This window comes from Petaurus breviceps, unplaced genomic scaffold, assembly GCF_028583685.1.
Source record: "Petaurus breviceps papuanus isolate PSGF00001 unplaced genomic scaffold, PetGlider_PUasm1.0 90823, whole genome shotgun sequence".
Taxonomy (NCBI): Eukaryota; Metazoa; Chordata; class Mammalia; order Diprotodontia; family Petauridae; genus Petaurus; species Petaurus breviceps.
In genome coordinates this window covers 15,653,346-15,672,714 of record NW_027187352.1, presented here as the reverse complement: position 1 = coordinate 15,672,714, position 19,369 = coordinate 15,653,346, and the positions used below count along the sequence as shown (strand labels likewise).

Genomic DNA, 19,369 nt, shown 5'->3' with positions numbered 1-19,369 from the left:
CCCTCTCCTCCCCCCCCCCAGGCTTCCCTATTTTCTAAAACACAATAATATTGCAATTAGGCCAATTAACAACCCTATAAAGACCTCTAAGTGTTCAAATGAAAATAAGAATCAATTGATATGGTAAACTTCTGTTGTCTTATTTTAAATTGTCACAGCCACCCCAACCTTTGACAGCCACCACCACCCTTATCAGTCAGCAGTCATCAACATCAAGGCAAGACCCTCTGTCAGCAAAAAGATTGCAACTTGCTGAAGGCTCAGATGATAGTTGACATTTTTAGCGATAAGGTATTTTTAAATTAAGGTATATACCTTGTTTTTTTTTTTAGATATAATACTATGGCGCCCTTCATAGACCACTACAGTATAGTGTAAACATAATTTTTATACACACTGGGAAACCAAAAAATTCACATGACTCTCTTAATTGCAACATTTACTGTATTGAAGTAGTCTGGAACTGGAACAGAGATACCCCGCTATCTCTGAGATATATACCTGTATGCTCACATATATATACCTGTATGCTTATATACATATTTATATAGATATATGTTATATATTGTATACATATCCACATATGTGTGTGTGTATATATATATAGACATATATATATATGTCTATATACACACACACATATCCAATGAGAAAAGGCTGAGGGCCATTCTGCTGACTAGTACATTTCTTAATCTTAGTTACAAGGCTGATGACTCCCAAAGATGCAGGAAACACCATGTGAAACCTAGAATTAGATGGTAACTGCTCATAGGAATAGAAAAATATGACACACACAGACCAGAAAAAATATACGTGGGCAAACAGAATCAGCTGGAGCCGATCAGCACATTCCTGGAGGTGGATTTTGAAGTTGAATACGACCAGAAATTATTTCCTTCATTGGTCACCTTCAAGCCCCACTTACTTTTCCAGTCCTTTAGGTAAGGATGATAAAATGACTAATTTGAGGAGGTGGGATTTAGACAATGTTTTCCCAGAGGGAGCATATGAAGTTGCTACAAGCAAATGGCATATTTTGGAATATATAAAGACAAGGTGTTCTGGGATGAAATGAATGGGAGGAATAGAACCAAAATAGGTTGTAGTCAGGTGGTGAAGGACCCTAAGAGAACTTCTGTAGACAAGCATAAATACAGTAAAGTCAACACAGTGGTGACACAGTAATGAAGCAATGGCTTCAAGTAGCTAGTGTTAACTTATTTCCTCTAGGATAAAATATAAAATGCTCCCTGTGCTGGGCATTGAAAGCCCTACTATGTACTATGGCTCCTACCTCCCTTTCCCATCTCATGTCTCATTCCACACACCTTCCCTTTGCTTACTCTGCATTCCAATCAAACTTACTGGCTGGTTATTCCTCCACACACAAAGCTCTACCTTCCATGTCCATGCCTTAAACAAGCTGTTCCCTCTAATGGGAACAGATTCCCACCTTTGCTGCCCCTCACAGAAGCCCTGACATCTGAAGCACAGATTCAGAGCCATCTTCTACATGAAAGCCTTTTCCCATCTCTTTCATTAGTAGCACTCTCCCTCTGGACAATGCTTCATACTATTTTGTAGTGGCTTATTTGCATGTTATATTTTCCCATCCCTTAAGTAAAAATACAAGACCCTTGAGGACGGTTACTATTTAGTTTGTGTCTTGGTATCCTCTCAGACAGATCTCCAGACTTAGAATTAGAAGATCAAAGTTCAAATCCAGTCTCAGAAACTTATCAGCTTTGCATGTGTGGGCAAGTCACTCTGTCTGCCTCAGTCTCCTCATCTGTAAAATGGGAATAGTAATAGCATCTACCTTCCAGGGTTGTTGTGAGGATTAAACCAGATAATATTTATTTGTAAAATTTTTTCAATCCATAAAGTGTTAAATAAATGCTAGTTCTTGTTATTACTAACACAGTGGGAACTTAATAAATATTAATTGAATAGAATTGAATAGAGGCACTTAAAATAGAAATGGTAAAAATGGTCCTGGATTCAGAACCAGGGGATTTTTGTTTATGTCTCAGCTCTAATATTCAGCTGCTCTGTGACATTAGGTAAACTACTGTAGTTCTCTGGGTCTCAGTTTCCTGTTCTGTCAAATGAAGAGGTTGGACTAGATCATTTCTGTGATTTCTTCTGCTAAAATCCTACAAATTATGGTTCCTAGCGTCAAGGAACTCACAGGCAACAAAAGTACACTTTTTACAAAGCAACATGTGAAAGAGTAATTCATATGTGGTATACACTAATAATAACTCACAATTACACAAAGTGTTTTCCTCCCGACAACTGAATAGCAGGTAATACAATTTTGTTTTGTTTTGTTTTTTGGTCTGATATTGTAATTTAATTGATTGACATAGGCAATTCCTGGTGAGAAAACTCTTACCAATGTAGATGAGCAGCTGTTCTGCCATATAGCATTAGAGCATGTCCTGGTGCCCTGAGACTCAGGGTCACATTGCTGTGTCAGCGTTGGAGCTGAGGTCTCCTTGAATCTGTGTGTACCATCTATCCATTATCCCAGGATGCTTTGCAGTCACACAAGTATTATTATCTCCATTTTGTCACTAAGGAAATTGAGGTTCCTCAGAATGAAGTCACTTGCTTGTTGTCCCATAATAATTAAGTAAAAGAGGGCCTTTCCTCTAAGATTATCTCCAATTTATCTTATTTGTACAAAGTTGTTTGCATGTTGTCTCCCTGAGAGCTAGGAACTCCTTGAAAACAGGGACTAGCTTTTGCCTTTCTTTGTGTCCTCAGTGCTGAGCACAATGTATTAGCACATAGTAGATGCTTAATAATTTATTGATTTAGTATAATTGCATGGGGAAGAGTTGATATAGAGGAGTGAACAGAACCATAGACAGCCTTGTTGAGTGCAATGAATTTTGAACTGGCTTTTTGAAGTAGGCAAGGAATCAAGGATTGGCAGAGTGGAGAGTGGATAGATGTGTCCAGAATGGATGGCCTATACTGATCTACAGAGGCAGGAACAGAGCAAACTGGAGGGAGATAAATAGATTGATTTAGCTGAATCAGATGGTCTTTGTAAGGCAGGCAATCACAAGAACTTAGAGTGGAGTAGCAGGTCTGTTGTTGGAAAGCCTTGAAAGACTGTTGAGTATAAAGATTATACCATAGGACAGGAAATAACCAGCTACTATTTGTGGAATTTTAGAATTTTGACTGAGAAGAGAGATTAGAGATTATCTGTTCCTCTAGAAGAGGCCTGCACAGCCTGTGGCCCACAGGACTGCTCTAGAAGAACCAGTCCCCATCAAAATGCTTTTTGAGGGCAGGAACCATATTTTTGCCATTATTTGTATTCCCAGTACATAGCACAGTTTCTAACATGTTCAATAAGTGCATGTTGACTGGTCTAGAGGTGAAAAAATGTTTAAGAAAGGTCATTCTTTCAATAGTACATATGAAAGATTGGAATAGCTAGGAACTAGTGACAGAAAGTAGAAGAAACACCCAGGAGCTAGGCATGGTAATGCATATTTGTAATCCTTGCTGCTGAAGGAGGCTGAGGCTTGCATAAACTCTAGAGTTCTGATCTTCAGTAGAGCTAAAGCTGATCTGGTGTCTGCATTAAGTATCGCCAATGGTGAGCCCCTAAGGAGCAGAAGGCCACTAAGCTGCCTAAGGAGTTAGGCAAATACAGATTGCAAAAACAAAGCAGGGCCAAACCTCTTGCTGATGAGAGAGATAGAGACATAGACATAGACAGAGAGACAGAGGGACAAAGAGACAGAGAGAGGTGGTGCAGTGAATAGAGCACTGGTCCTGGAATTAGGAGGACCTGAGTTCAAATTAGACCTCAGACATATGACACACTAGCTATGTGACCTTGGGCAAGTCACTTAACCCCAATTGCCTTGCCTTCCTCCCTCCAAAAACAAAAAAAGAGGAAGGAAGAAAGAAAGAGGAGAGAAAAGAAGGGAAGAGAAGAACTAGGAATAAAGATGGTAAAAGAAGTACAAATGTTGTATGCAAAAATATTTATAGCAGTTCTTTTTTCGTGGTGGCAAAGAATTGGAAATTGAGGGGAGGCCCATCATCTGGGGAATAGCTGAACAGGTTGTAACACATGAACATAATGGAATACTATCGTTCCATAAGAAATGGTAAGCAGGCAGATTTCAGAAAAACCTGTAAAGACTTGCATGAATTGATGCTGAGTGAAGTGAGCAAAACCAGGAGAACACAGTAACAACATTGTGCAATGACAGACTTTGTTAGATTTAGCTCTTCTCAGCAATGCAATGATCTAAGACAATTCTAAAAGACTCATGATAGAAAATGCTATCCACATCCAGAGAAAGAATTATGGAATCTGAAGGCACATCAAAGCCATACTATTTTCTCTTTCTTTTGTTGGTTTTTGTTTTTTTATTTCTCATTCTTCTGATTCTTCTTTCACAGCATGACTTATTTAGAAACATTTTTAATATAATCATACATATATAGCCTATATCAGATTGCATGCCATCTTGAGGAGGGGGGAGTGAAAGAAAGGGGGGAAATTTAGAACTCGAAATCTTATAAAAGCAAATATTGAAAAGTAAAAATAAATTTAAAAAAAAGAAACAAATGTTGGAGGGACTATGGAAAGGCAGACACATTAACACTGTTGGTACAACCATGAAGTGATTCAACCCTTCTAGTAAACAATTAGAAATTACTTGAGGGGTGGCCAGGTAGCACAGTGAGTAAGAGCACTGGCCCCAGAGTCGGGATGACCTGGGATCGAATCCGGGTTCAGACACTTAGCACCCACCCAGAAATAACTGGCTTTGTAACCTTGAGCAAGTTACTTAACCCCAATTGCTTAGGAGTGGCCAGGTGGCGCAGTGAGTAAGAGCACTGGCCCCAGAGTCGGGATAACCTGGGATCGAATCCGGGCTCAGATACTTAGCACCACACCCAGAAATAACTGGCTGTGTAACCTTGAGCAAGTTACTTAACCCCAATTGCTTTAAAAAAAATTACTTGAGAAAAATCCCTAAACTATTCATATCCTAGAATCTCATTACTGTAAATATACCCTTAGGGAGTCAAATAAAAAAAGCTTCCAAAATGTTTATAGCAACACTTTTTGTTGTGGCAAAAAAGGAAAGAATGAATGTGCGTATCTATGAATTGGAGTTTGGCTTAATAAATTATGATATACAATTTTTAGTAGAGTATTGCAGTGCTGTAAGAAGAAATAGAAATGAAGCATTCAGAAAAATGTAGAAAGCCATATGAACTAAATTAAAGAAAACAGACACGATAAGACAGTATACACAATTACTACAATAATATACATGAAAGTGCCATTAAATAATAGCCAAACTCAAATGAAATGTAAAGACCAGTATTGTTCCTGAAAGACAGATGATGAAACACTCTTACTACCAAGAGGAGAAGAATTTAAGGAGTGGAATGTTGCACGTGCTGTCAGGTTGGTTGTTTTGTCATTTATGTTAGCTGCTTTTCTTTGTTGTAGGGAAAGGTTTAATCAGAGCAAAATTATATTAGGAAATTACTATGGTGTAAAAATAGAAACAAGAGACATCAATAAGACTTTTTTTTTTTTTTTAAGACTGGAAGCTATTGCAATAATAGCACAGACACATGAGGATGAAACCCTAGATTGGAGGAGATGTAGAGGAGGAAAGGAAGGTGCAGATTAGTGACCAATTGGTATCCTCAGGATCCAAAGAAGAGAGGCATCATTCCTCCACTAACCAGTTAATCATCAGACTTCTGCAAACAATCAATAAACAATTATTACATAGCACATGCTATGTACTAGGCACTCTGCTAAATACTGGGGGCTCAAAAGGAGGCAAGAGATAATCCCAGCTCTCAAGGATCTTACAGTCTAAAGGAGTAGACAGCATGCAAACAAATATATATGAACAAGATGTATACAGGACAGATAGGAGATAATTAACAGATGGAAGGCACTAGAATTAAGAGGGCTTGGGTAAAGCTTCTAGTAAAAGATGGAATTTTAGTTCGGCCTTAAAGGAAGCCAGGAGGTCACTAGGTGGAGCAGAAGGAGAGTGCTCTAGGCATGAGGGATAGCTGGAGAAAATACAAGAAAAGATTGAAGCAAGAGAAAATAAATAAGGAAATGACTTTCTGCTTGTGTGAGTAGTGAGCTATAGTGGTGGTGCCTACTGACAAGACAATTATGAAGGGTTGTCTGTTTCCCCAGGAATGTAGAGCTCATTATATGATAAGGCAATTTTAAGCTTTTCTTACAATCAAATGGAGAGCTCATCAACTAGACTACTGGACTAGAGGCAAGAAAATATTTTCAGTTGAAGAATAGCAGAGGTTTTTAAGGACTGCAGTGGGAGTCAAGAGACTTGCGTTTGAGGCTTGGTCAAGTCACTCACCTTTGAACTTGTTCCCTCATTTGTAAAGGAGGTGCTCGGACTAGATGACTTACTTCTAAATTCTATTCTAGATACCTAGCATTCTGTGAGTCTATAAGAAAAGGTGATGGGGAAGCTCACAAGACCCAGCATGCCTGCTTCACTCCTTCAGGAATCAGAGCAAGTGCTATTATACTTACTAATCAGAGTGATTTAGCTTGCTGCCCTCTAGTAGAGTGATATTTAACTAATGACTATTTGTAGGACACTTTAAAATGACAAAAAGCTATGTAAACATAGTTACATAAACTTTGATGTTCTTCCTTTGAGGTGGTTTTCCTTGAGGCCCTTTAAAGAAGAGATTCCAGGAATGGGGTGGGAGGAGGGGAGGGAGAGAAGGATCAGATAGAATTTGAAGGTCGTTCAGAGGGAAAAAAAGATTCACAGGATCATAAGATTTAGAGCTAGAAGGACCCTAGATAACATTTAGTTTAATCCTCTCATTTAACAGAGGAGGAAAATAAAGCTCAGAGAAGTGAAGGGACTAATTTTTTTGATTGGGGGCCGGAAGAATTGTTTTTTGGAATTGAAAACAGAGCAACAGATAAAAGAGTGGAGTGAGCCAGAAACTTGTTTTTTTTCTTCTTCTTTCCTATTCTTTATAAAGGAAGGCATTGGGAGGAGTATGGTGCTCTACCCTCCTATCAGATGGGAGAGGAGACAGAAAGAAATAGTATCAATACAGGCTTGAGTTAGCAGCCTGGTGACAAGCCTGGTAACCAGAGGTGGTAAATTTAACCTGGAAGGTATGTCTTGTTCCATGGCACTGAAACCAGACAAAGCAGTAACTTCAGGGTCTTTCATTCTAACACTTTCACTCCTTCCCCTAAACTATGCTTTCTCAGTTGTTAACTCTCTCTTTCCCTCTCTCTCTTTTTCTCAATTATTTTGTCTATGCTTTGTATTTGTATCTGTGCACATCTTGTATTCTCTCTGTAGAAAGGAATCTCCTTGAGGACAGGGACTGTTTTGTTTCCTTTGTGCTTGTCTCTCCAGGGCTTAACACAATGCCTGGAATATGGTAAGTGTTTAACCTTATTTTTTTTTCCCTTTAATTCTTACTAAAGCATGCAGAAAAATTAGGAAACCTTTAAAAAGAGCAAAATATAAAGGATTTGGGCATGTTCTATGTGGAGCTCCAGGTACCGTGTTTCCCCGATAATAAGACAGTCTTATTAATTTTTTTGGACAGAAAACACCAGAGGGCTTATTTTAATGAACATTGACAGCAATTTTAATAAACAGGTAAATGTGAACAAAAAAATGTACCTTTATTCAATAAGCAAATCACCGGGGAAGAACAGGATGACGCGCTCACTGCTGCAGCTCTGATTGGATGCAGCTCGGAGCGCGGCATGCGTTTCATGGGGGGGGGGAACGGTGCATACAGAGGGTACTGTAATGTAGCGTGTAGCGCAGGGGATCACCTTCACTACAGTAGCAATCTCAATAGGGCTTATTTTGGGGGGAGGGCTTATTTTAGAGGAATCTTACACAGTAAGGGGAGGGCTTATTTTCGGGATAGGTGTTATTATTGGGGAAACACGGTAGCAGAGGCAATTTGATGCCTCATTGGATAGAACACTGGACCTGAAGTCAGGAAGACTCATCTTCCTGAGTTATAAATCTGGCCTCAGACACTTACTAGCTATATGACCTTGGGCAAGTCACTTAATCCTATTTATTTCAAGCTTCCTCATCTGTAAAATGAGCTGGAGAAGGAAATGGCAAACCACTCCACTATCTTTGCTTAAAAAAAAAACTCCAAAAAACCAAACAGGGTCACAAAGAGTTGGACATGACTGACAAACAACAAATAAAATATTTGTTGTACTGACCTTGCAGTGTAAAGCAAGTAGGAAGGAAAGGTGATGGTTACAATGTCTATATTAATATAAATTATATTTGATTGGGCACTGAGTGTTACAGAAGACAAATAGAAAAGGGTCAAATACGACAAGATCTCTAATATGAGGGGCTATGTAGCAAGTCTAATTCTGGGACTGAGGGCCAGATTTTACTCTCTGAATTCAGCTGACAGCTGGAGTGCTCACCCACTTCCTGGGGAGGTGCCCTGTAATATGTCAGGAGTTCCTCTGATCATCCTGGTTACATAGATGCACTCTGTATCTGCACTCAGGTCCTTCTCTCCTACTTTATCATAGCTTGCAGGTAAAACTGTCAACAGAGTACAATCCTCCCTAGGTCCTAATGAAACTGGGAAAGCTTCAGATACATATCTGGCAAAGGCATTCCATAGACTGGGTTAAATAGACGATCAAGAATTATCCAAGAAAGAGAGTATGAAATAAATAGAAGGCATATTTATTCATGTATCCAGCAAAAATTAATCAGAGATGACTCTGCTAGATGCTAGAGGAGCTTGCAATGCCTGGTTGTTTCTGTGTGTTGACAGCTACAGAAGATAGTAATTACCACTGCCCTCTGAAGGCAAGGACTGTGTCTTCCATTCAGGCAGTCAGCTCATATAAGTAAGTGCCTTCAGAATGCAGGGATCTGTGTCAGGAGCTGGGGGAGATACCAAGATAATTAAGAGGGGGTTCATACCCTATGAGTTTATAACTTAATTCATCAGGGTCATCAATGAACAAAAAGCATTTCTTAAACACTTGCAATGTTCAAAGCACAGTGCCAAGTGCTAGGAATAGAAATTGAAAGAGAATCAAGTCTTGTTCTTAAGGAGCTCATGTTTTAATAAGGGGAGAGAACATATTAAGAGGTTTAAGCTAAAAGTCAGATTGAAAGGATCAATGATCCTTGGGGCAAATAGCGAAAGAGATGGTAAGGTATCTTCTTTAATGTTGTCTTCATTAATAGTCATTTTGGTTTCTGATGTTGACCCATTTGACAGTGCCAAGGACTTTGGTGGCAATCAATCACTTTCTTTCCAGGGTATTCTTCAATAGCCATGACTGGGGGAGTGGGTGTGAGGTGGGGGTGGGGGTGGAATACTGTAGCACCTCTAGACACAATTGCCAGGACACACCACATTTATTGTTCCTTTGCCTGATGTTTATGGAGCCAGGCTGGTAGCAGAGTCGATGGTAGAGGAGGAATTGTTGTTCCTGGAACTTAGCTACCTATTAGTATTGGTGTTGATGACAGTGGGATCCTTTCCCACCAGAATTACTCCCCTCAGTGACATTTGTGAGGTCCTGACTGTAAACAGGACAAATGGTCTAAGAGCAGGACTTTTTAATTCTCAGGGATCCTGGACTCTGGGGCCTAGGCTGACTCCCCAGGAATCCTAGGGGATGTTGTAGTCAAAATAGTGGTGGTGGTTTGACTTGCCTGGCCCATGCTTTCTCTGATATCTCCCTGTAGACTTGCTTTGCTTTGTTGGTGCCCATAACCACAGTGTGAGATATTGTTATAGGAATGTAGATTTTTTAAGATCTTCCCTGCCCCTAGTTTGAGTGTACCTAGAGTCTGTGGTGGGAGGCTTGTTTTTCAGGAACGCCCACACCTTGGTGCTTTGTGATTGGGCAGTGGGTCAAGAGGGCTGTTACATTCTCTGACCCAGGAGCAGGCCATATAATCCCTGATGTGAGACTTTGTTTTGGGGCTCACTTTGAGAAGTGTTGTGTGATTTGACAAGATGAGACTCTGGGCAGCCGTTGAGAGGCCCCTGATTTTGAAAAACCCAGATATTAATGCTTCCCTCTCTGGTAACTGTGATTTGGTATGGATGTAATGGTTGAACAGTTGGAGGCCTGTCTGCTTGAAATGTTTCTGTCTGTATCCTCTGAAGTTCAGGATGCTGACCTCTTCCCCCTGAACTAGGTAAATGATATGTTTGATTGATTAAAGCAAGATTGTTAACCCATTTTGAGTTGCTTTCCTTTAGAAAAGCAGATCTAACAACCTGTGTTGGCAGCCACCCTGGGGATGCTGGGGTGCTTGCTGCTACAGATGTGAAGAAATTTTTCCTATTATGGAACATTTGGGCTCCAAATAGAACTATACACCCCTACATTTTGTTCCCCATAACTGTATTTTCATTGGAGTTCCCCAAAAATTCCTGTAAAAAGACATCCTCCACATTCCCAGGTCCAAAACCCCAGAATTTTCTCTCCCCATTCATATTCTTCTCTAGCTCAAATTTTTTTTTTTGTTGATTCCAGTGGGGTGCAGAACAGATAGTGTCAATAACAAAGAAAAGTCAGGGTAGAGACCCCACTGAGTTAAGTTCTTTTCTAACTAGGAAAAATCACTTAAACTTTTATGTCAATTACTTATGCCTAATTGATGACTGAGACCAGTCTCAATAAACAATTTTGAAAGAAAATCAGGAGTGGACTTGAATCCTGACTACCACTAAATTAGCTACCTAATCTATAGCAAATTACTTAACTTTAATGGGGCTCAGTTTCCTAATCTATAAAACAGAGTTGGACTAGATGAACTTGCTACTAGATCCAAATCAGTTTGTCAATAGGCATTTTTTTAAAGACTTCCTATGTATCAAACACTGGAGATGCAAAAACATTTTTTTTAAAGTCCCTGCCCTCATGGAGTTTATATTTCTAAAGATATATATGACACTTTAATGTGATTTGTAGGAATTGATGAAAACTATTGAAACTAAGTAGAAATCTGTTCTATTTTGAGGGAAGGTCGAAACTTTATCAGAAAAATTTAACACTTTAATGAATCTGTGATCATATTGATGCAAATACTACCCTTAACCCAGATTGAAACCCATCCATACCTTTTCATCTTGTGTAACTATAGCCCGAATTCCTCTATAAATATTTCAAAGACACTCCACCCAACTTCCTGGGGGACTTTCCTCTAAATAAGGGTTTTTTACCCTTTATCATATCATGGACTTCTTTGACAATCTCCTCAGAAGAATATTTTAAAATGCATTAAACAAAATACATGGTATTACAATGGAAACTAAAGGTATATGTTTTTTTCTCATCCAAGCTCATGACTTCCCAAAATCTAGTCTCCTCCTACTCTAGATTTCTTGGTATTACATTGCTATTAATGGAGCTCACTGACTATCTTTGTGTTGTACCTCATTCTTGTAACTTGATGTACCTAGCTCCTTTTTCCAGGAATATATCTCTTGGATGGCCATCGCTGGTAATATGTTGTTGAGCAGTGGTGTCAAATTCAACTAAAAGACTTATTCCTGTGGGCCCAAATTGACTCAGAAGACCTCAAATTCACATTATCTGTGTTCTGTTTATTTTTATTTATTTTGTTAAATATTTATCAATTACATTTTAATCTGGTTCCCTCTGCACTCAAAGTTTTGAAGTTTTGCTGGCCACAAACAGATTGCAAATTAGACACCTGTAGAAGCAAGCACCCCAGCATCCCCAGGGTGGCTGCCAACCTAGGTTCTTACATCTGCTTTTCTAAAGGAAAGCAACTCAAAATGGGTTAACAATCTTGCTTTAATCAAACATATTATTTACCTAGTTCAGGGGAAAAAGTCAGCACCCCGAACTTCAGAGTATACAGAGGTTACAAGCAGAAGTTACAAGAAGACAGAGAAATAAACATTTCAAGCAGACAGGCCTCCACTTGTCCAACCATTACATCCATACTTAGTCAGTTCCCAGAGAGGGAAGCATCAGCATCTGGGTTTTTCAAAGCCTGGAGGCTCAATGGCTGCTCAGAGTCTTGTCTGGTTAAATCATGCAACACTTCTCAAAGTAAGCCCCAAAGCAAAGCCTCACATCAGGGATTATATAGCCTTCTCCTAGGTCAGAAAATGTAACAACCCTCTTGACCCACTGCCCAATCAAAAAGTATCTCCTAAAAAACAAGCCTCCCACAACAGACTCCAGGTGTACTTAAGGCTATCAAAGGGCCTAGGGACAGGGAAGATCTTAGACAGTACAATCTTAGAAAGATGCCTACAACATAAATTTACATTCCTACTACAACACCTCTGTTGTAGATTTTTCCATGTGACCCTTCAATCTCTCCACTGGCCTTTGGATGATTTGCAATGTTGACTCCTTAGTGATATGGTTTTCTATGATTTGCAGCCATGTGACATCACTGGAAGAACATGGATATCAAAAGTCAGAGACTCATAGTTTAAGAGAAAAAAAATCTCCTTCTAGGTCAAATCACACAGTGATCCATGTCCCTTGAATTTTCACTGATGCTGCTTTTTCATGTGAGTTTATGATGAAAGTCCTTCTGAAATAAGAATGTGGTGACAAATAATTCTTCTGAGCAGTTCAGATCCTGCTGTGAATGTTGGAGGTAGCTATTAAAATGTTCCACAAGAAAGATCACTGTGTCATTCCAGTCTCTTCCCTTGTCGACCATATTGAAAGCGCACGTTCTGATGTAACATCTTGAACTGTCAGCTTCTCTAGGGTACAGTACTCAGCGTGGCAAAAACCAAGGAGCCACCTGGGAAATGATGTGCTCTTTTGTTGTCTACTGCTGCTGCTACATTCCTATTTCATCTTCTTTTCTTTCTTTCTGTGCTGCTGAGCCCAGTGAAAAAGTTTCCCTCAAATAACATGAGCAGAGTCAAGCAAAACAAATTCCTATACTGTATTCAAAAAAGCATTTTTCATCCTATGTATTAATCCATCATTGCTCTGTTATGAGGTAGGCAATATTCTTTTTAACTATGGACTCATGGTTGATCATTTGGTTGATCAGAATTCTAAAGTCTTTCAAAATTGTTCATTTTTATATTATTATTTGATTTCAACTGGATCCTCTCTGCTTCCCTTCAATCATTTTACACTTTCATGATTGTACCACCCCCCTACACACACACACACACACACACACACACACACACACACACACACACCACAAGGCACATATTTCAAACTTCCTCCCCTTAAACTACCTCCACCCCACAAGAGAAATTTGCCTCATATTTTACTGAGAAAATCGAGGCCATCCATCATTAGCTCTGTTACTTACAACTTGTGTGGGCTTCAGTTTCCTAACCTATAAAGTAAGGTCATTGAACAAGATGGCCTCTAAGGTGCCTTTTATCTCTCAAATATATGATTCTATGATCCTCTCTGTATGTCTGCACCTCAAATCCCATCATCATTAATCCCCAAACTCTTTTTGTTTGTGCTATTCTCATCCCTGAGGAAGAAGTTGCTCTCTTCTTTGCCAAGGTCAGTTACTGTAATCATGCCCTGGATTCTAATCCTTCCTTTTCTCCTCTGAGAGTCTGCCCCTTCAATCATTCCTTCAATTTTTATCCTTTAATCTCATTAATCTTATCCACTCATTGAATGGTTCCAGCCAATCTGGTGTACTTGGTTTTCTCTATCTCCCATTTCTGTGTCTTTGTACAGATTGTACTGCATGCCTGAAAAGTTCTCCATCTTCACCTCCATAACTCCCTTCAAGGCTCAGTTCAAGTGTTACCACCTGCAATAGACCTTTTAGGTTTTTATTAGTGGTCCCCCTGACAAGTCATTTTTATTTGTACATGTTTGATATTTTTTATATGCATACATGTTTTTCCTAGTACTTTGCCAGGTTCTTGAGGGCAGAAACTTTCATTCTCATTTTTGTGTTCCTATTGTCTATTATAATATCTTTCATATGGTAAATAAAGGCTAATAAATGCATATGGGAATGAATTTAATCTGTCTAGTGCTCCTTCCTTGCTTCGTATAAACCTACATAGATTTTACCTGTCCTTTAAAAAAACAACTTTCATTTGACCTTGCCATCACCTCAAGCTATCATACTATAGTACTGTTTTTTTCTTCAAAATTAGACTCCTAGAAAAGCCATCTGCATGGCTTTGCAAACTTTAAAGCATTACATAATTATTACCTGTTTTATTATCATTTTTTTATACTCATTGCTTCTACTTTCTCACCTCCTCACTTCTCAGCCCCTTGCAATATGACTTCCTTCAGTGGGACTAAGACTGCTCTTAACAAGGTTATCAACCATCTTTTTACTCACTAAAGCCAGTGATGATCTCAGTCCTCATTCTTTCTTGACCTCTCTGCAGCATATGAAATCGTTGATCATTGCTTCATCTTGGATACTCTCTCTCATCCCTAGCTTTTCACGACTTGGCTGTCTCCTGATTTTCATCCTGCTTGTCTAGCTACTCCTCATTATGCTTTGCTAGATCAACATCAAAGTCCTGCCTTCTTTGTCTTGGCATACCCAAGAGTTCTATCCAGGGAGCTCTTCTTTTCTCTGTATTTACTATCAGTTCCCTTGAGTTCAGCTATCATTTCCTTTCATGTGATTCCTATATCTACCTATCTACCTCCCTTTCTCTTGAGTTCCAGTTCCATATCACCTGCTGTACATCTCCATCTGGATGTACCATAGTCATCTCAAACTCAACATGGCTAAAATAGAAATGATTACCTTTCCTCCCAAAGTCTTTATTCTTTCTAACTTCCCGGTTTCTTTTGAGAGTACCACCATGCACCCAAGCTCACAATCTCAAATACTTCCATGTCCCATCAATTGCTGATTCAACCACCACAGTATCTCTCCTATCCATTCCCTTCTCTCCATTCTTATGACCATTAGTCTAGCTCATGTCCTCAACACCTATTACTAGGACTATTATAGTAACCTCCTAGTTAGTCTCCCTCCAGTCTCTCCTCTCTGCAGCCCATCCTCCTTTTAGCTTCCAAATCCATATTCCTAAAGCAGAAGTATGATATATCTTTCGAAGCCTTGCTCAATAAGTTTGTATCATTTCCTCTTGCCTAGAGGACAATATATAGACTCTTTGATTTGGCATTTAAAGTCCTTCATGACCTGCCTCTTTCCCTCTTTTTAGACATTTTTCTACATTATTCTCCCTTATATACCTATATTCCAGCCAAATTGGTGTACTTGATATTTCATAGTATCTAAGTTAAGATTAAATCATTATCATCAAGAATCATGACACATTATAATATGGCTTGATGTTATATATTCCATTGACCAAGTCCTTTAAAACATGTGGGTATAAATAAACTAGCCTGTCAGACAATTGTGAGTATTTTTCTTGGGGACAGGAATTTTGCTGTATAGTTTCACATATGTATAATTCCCATCAGGAATTATTCCTTGAGCTATCATATCTTTACCTTACTTTATTTATTCTTTTTTTGGAGGCAATTGGGATTAAGTGACTTGCCCAGGGTCACATAGCTAGTAAGCTGAGGTCAAATTTGAACTCAGGTCTTCTTTACTCCAGGGTTGGTACTCTATCCACTTCATCACCTAGCTGCCTCTCCTCACCTTAGCTTAAATATAGCAATTCACTAAACAACTTAAAGGCTTCACAATTTGCTTTCTGGAGTTTGAAGGGTCATCTGCATTACTAGATTGTATTCACTTATGGAGCTATCCATGACTGAATGGGCATCTATTGTGATGGAGGGCAGAAGGAATGCATAGTATTGTGGATTTATTTTTGTTTATTTCATGAAATACACGTTTTACAGATATTACATTTGCCAACAAAGAGGAGAACAAAGTCCTCTGACAAGTAGGGAAGAGCAACTAAGATGGTGAGAGGACTGGAGATCATTCCGGCACTATGATGTAATAGAAAGCTCATTGGCTCTGAGGTTAGAGGGCCAGGATTCAGAACCTCCTTACTATTTGTAGAATCTTGGGCAGATGATTTAAACTTTCTGGGCCTTAGTTTTTTTCATCTGTAAAATAAACAAGTTGGACTAGGTGACCCCTGAGGTCCCTTCTAGCTCCAGATCTAGGATCTTAGATTTTTTTGGAGGCATTGGGAATACCTTCATTAGCAGCTCAGGGAAGCAAGATAACTGGAAGGGGAATTGGGCTTGTCTTGGTTTTTTCTAGAGGGTAACATAGGAGTAATGCATGCAAATTGGGGACAAGTATTTTTATTTTGGTCTTTGCTTTCTAATGCTTTCTACATAGGAAGTGCTTGATAAATGCTTTTTAAAAGGAACTATTCACTTAAAAGTTATAATAACAAATAAATAAATAAATGTACTCCTTTAAAATGAAGGGCTTAATCCTCCCCCCATAGCACCTCAGTCTTTGGGGAGGGGAAGGGGAACAAAAAGTTTATAGCCTAGTTTGACTTCCATTAGTTTGGAGCCCATTCCTAAATTCCAAGTCCTCAGACTAGATTTCAGACCCTCCTCAGACTAGAGCTCCAGACACCCTGGTTTCTCCAGGTTGGCTGACTGTAACAGCCTTCCTGGAATTCTGGCCCCAAGGTCACCACAGCTCCAATTTATGGGTCCAATGGGGATTGACACCAGCACATGAAACAGAGAGGGACAAATGACTTAGACAGAAACAAACACCCCAGTTCTCAGGGGAGCTCAGGTAAAAGAGAAGGGGACAAAGATATCCCCCCTCTAAGTTCAATTCGTGGAACCTGAACTGTGTATTGTAGGAAAGAATTCAAAGGAAAGAGAGACTGTCCATTCTGGTCAGTTTTAAAGATAATACCTATTCTAGCTAGGAGATGATCAAAGGCAGCTTCTCCCACTTGCCAGGTAGGAAAACTTAGAAAACATAGGGTGTGTCCATGTTTCCATTACTTGTCCTTGGGCTTGTTTTCCTCTTCTCAAGGTTATGATTTCCCTTAAAAAAAAAAGGTTGCTATTTTCATAATAATTGCTCATATTTATTCACCTTCTTTACAGTAGTATGAATACTATTGCCCTTGTTTTATAGATGAGGAAACCTGAACTTCAGAGCAATGGAAACTTGTACAAGATCACATGGCTAGTAAAAGGCAGAGCCAAGACTCAACAAATAAAAGTATTTATTAAACACTTATTATAATCCAAATATAGCTAAATTGTGTGTATGAGGGGGATATTGATACAAAAGTAAGGCAATTCCTGCCCTCAAGGAGCTTACATTCTAATACGGGAAGGAGACAACACATATAAGGGAATGGTAGGTAGGCAAGGAAGGGTATTTTGTTTTCAGAAGTCCTAGAGCTGCCAACTAGAGTTATAGGAGAGTTAATTGGCATGCCCTTTTCAGAAACAATGAAAGGATTGATCTGATTGTTGTACCCAGAACAAGAAATGCAAAGGAAGAGAGACTGTGCATAGCAAGACATGTGGCAAAGAGATGGCCATGGTGAACATTTGGATGAGATGTGAAGCATGCTCTGGGTCTGCTGCCATCTAGATATAGTGGGCCATATGCATTGACACTAACTCTTCAATCAGAATAGCAAGGTGGCTGTTCCAAAAACCGAGTAAATTAAATAGGGGTGGCTTCTCTATGAGAAGACTCCCTTTTTTCCCCCCATTACCTCATGCTACCTCTTTTTCTTTTTGTGAGGCACCAAAGCATAGTGGATAGAGATCAAGTCTCAAGTAGGAAGACCTGGGCTGAAGCCCTGTCTCTGACTCCTTTTGTCTGTGTGACCCTGGACAAAGCTCTCTAGGCAAGCTCTCTAAGACAACCAGTGGTAAAAGAAGGTACCTACCAGAATTGGAAGAGGGAGTTTCTGCAACTGGGAGTTTCCTCTATTATTGAAATCATAGGTCCCTTCCCTCTGCATGACCTTTGAGAACCCTGAATGAGGACAATTAAATAAACACATCATTAGGTTGAGAATCAACAAGTCAAAGAACTCTGCTGATTTACTGATTATTGATACTTTATGCATAACATGTATATATTCCAACATGAGGTAATGAATACCAGCTCACCATGAGATGTTATGAAGTCATGCTCAATAAATAAGCTGGGCACAAGCTTTGTCAGCCTACCCTTGTTAATTTGCTGCTCTCAGGACCACAAACTTAATGGGCAGGGCTATGGCTCTCTGAGTAATTAGAACAAGGTTAAAGGATGTGCTCAGATCCACTCAGAATAACATCATCACTATCAAGGGCAAATGACATCATGCTAAAGGCAGCAATGAGCCAATCATACTAAGTGCCTCAGATAGCTCCCAGACAAAAACTTAGCATCCAGAATCAGTTGACTCACATTCAAAGTCTTTCTGACAAACTTCTCAATGATGAATACATTGCTGGGGAGGGCTCCTCAGGAGTGGACTTTCTCCTCTTGCTAAAAAAAAAAAATTAGACAAAGCTTAATTGTGTGTTGTGTGGCTCAGATTCAATGTGAAGATCATTTGTATTTTAAGACAATCAGGGCCATCTCTAGAGGTCTGTGGAGCCTGGAGCCAATCACACTGTGTGACTGTGTGCCTGGAAATTCTGCCAAGTTCCATCCCTCAGTCTTCAGTCTCCCTGACCCTCTCTCAGCTTTCCAAAACACCACCTCCTTCCAGTGTCATGGAGCTATAGAGCTGGAAGGGTCACTTGTGTTCAAAGACATCTCTCTCTGTAGCCTAAATCTCTTCTAGGGGAATCTGGCTGTACCTCCACATTACAGCTTCCTGTTTGAAGACTTTAGTCCTAACTTGTTCTCAGGATGTCAAAATTGGACATCCCTTACTCATCTATGTCTAAAAGTGGGCACTCCACATTTTCTGGGAATATATTTTAGCCCATTAATGTAAAGAGTCCATTCTTCTTGCGTTTTAGACTCAAAGATAGTGCTTCACTTAGACATTTCAAACTCACCTGTAGCCTATGGTATTTTATCTTCCATACCTTTGTTCATACTCTTTGGTATCCTGGGAATACCCTCCTCCCTATCTCTCTGCCTTTTGATATCCTACTGACTTTTAAAGGCCCAGTTCAATTGCCATGTCTTTTATGAAATATGTCCTGCTTCTTCCCAATTACAAATGATCTCTGCCTCCTCTGAGTCACCATTGTACTTTATTTGTACCAGTTGTGACTTAGTTATCATATTCTGCCTTGTGGCTCTTTTTGTGCTTTATCCCCTACTGGATTGTAAATTCCTTAAGGGTCAGCCAATGTGTCTTCTGTATCTTTTGTATATCCCCAAAAACATTTGAGATAGTGCCTTAAAAATGTTCA

The 19,369-nt window shown here is 39.4% G+C and overlaps 1 long non-coding RNA gene across 1 annotated transcript in view; it reads right to left on the bottom strand.

The window, feature by feature from the left end:
- Positions 1-18,231, bottom strand: part of LOC138148393 (uncharacterized) — a 20,942-nt gene extending 2,711 nt beyond the window's left edge. Inside the window, exons 1-2 of the long non-coding RNA XR_011165047.1 lie at positions 18,122-18,231; positions 17,896-17,984 (exon numbers count right to left, since the gene is read on the bottom strand). This is a non-coding gene — a long non-coding RNA (uncharacterized lncRNA). The remainder of the gene's footprint in view (positions 1-17,895; positions 17,985-18,121) is intronic.
- Between the last annotated feature and the right edge of the window lie 1,138 nt (positions 18,232-19,369).